The following is a 1,221-nucleotide window of genomic DNA, read 5'->3' as shown; positions in this document are numbered from 1 at the left end:
TCAGAATTCATCCATGTTGCTGACCTTATGTCTTGGAGACACCATTCTACCCCTCTTGGGAAGAGTATGCTTAATAAAGCTTGGGATGATTTTTATTTATTTATTTGCCTTTGATCCATAGGTGTTCAGCTTGAGTTCTTTTGAAAAAAAGTTTAGATGCACAGGGAACTTTGTCCTGATGATAACTTTAGGTTCCTACAGATGTCAGGTGATTAAAAGGATCAGCAGAGTTTTAGACTTCAGTATCCAACTACACTAAATCTTTTTGTCCATCCAGGCCTTATTCTTTGCACAAACTGTAAGACTGTACTTAAAACCAAATCACGGTATTTTCATGTATGTAACTGGTATTTCAGAAAATATATTTCCTGCTATTTTTGCAGAATAATAATTTAAAGTCATCAGATAATTATTATCTCCAGGGAACCGAATGCATGTTCATCTGCTATGTGAGTTGTAGTTACAGGTAGATGGTGTACAGCAGCGCTTGTAGGTCAAATGGTACGCACTGGCTGGGTAGAACAGGAACTGATACCCTACTGTGGACGTCTTAATCTTTTTCAGATCTTTCTTTTCAGACACAGTACATATTTGGGACAATCTAGTGTCTCTTGAACTGTGTCACCTTCTCAGATTCCTTCCCAAGAAGAGAGGGAATAATGATGTATCTTTGCTAGAACTCAGGTCTTACTTGGGCTTATAACTAGTTTTCCATGCCTAAACTTCTTACCAGCTAATGAGTGATGCTAGCATATTGTCTGCTATTAAGAATAACAAGAAAGTAAGGTCATACAGGTGCTAAAATCTTCAGAGCAATATCTGTATTCGTACAATTATCAATATTGACTAAGCATTCAAATTGAAGGTTTGCTTAATGGTCTCCTAGAAATTAGAATGGGATTGGTGGGTTTGCATGAAAGAGAAATTCATATAAAGCTTTGTCAACTGAAAGCAGTCACTTGTCCTATCTGTAATGTACAGTTTTTAAGTACTTAATATAATTGAAAAAACTGAAAAACAAGCTTTTCAATTTTGCCTAACCCCACATTATTGCTGTATTATCTTTTGGATAAATTTGATAACTGACTCATGGTTTGCAAATATCAAAACCAGAACAGTTTCTGAAGAAATAAGGTGTAACTAAAGGGGAAGAAAAAAAAAAATTCAGATAAGGAGGTGACATGGTTTAACCTCAGCCAGCAACTGAGCACCACACAGCCG

The sequence above is a fragment of the Aptenodytes forsteri genome, unplaced genomic scaffold, assembly GCF_000699145.1.
Source record: "Aptenodytes forsteri isolate BGI_AS27 unplaced genomic scaffold, ASM69914v1 Scaffold84, whole genome shotgun sequence".
Lineage (NCBI taxonomy): Eukaryota > Metazoa > Chordata > Aves > Sphenisciformes > Spheniscidae > Aptenodytes > Aptenodytes forsteri.
The sequence above is the reverse complement of the archived record's forward strand: the minus strand, read 5'-3'. Positions refer to the sequence as shown.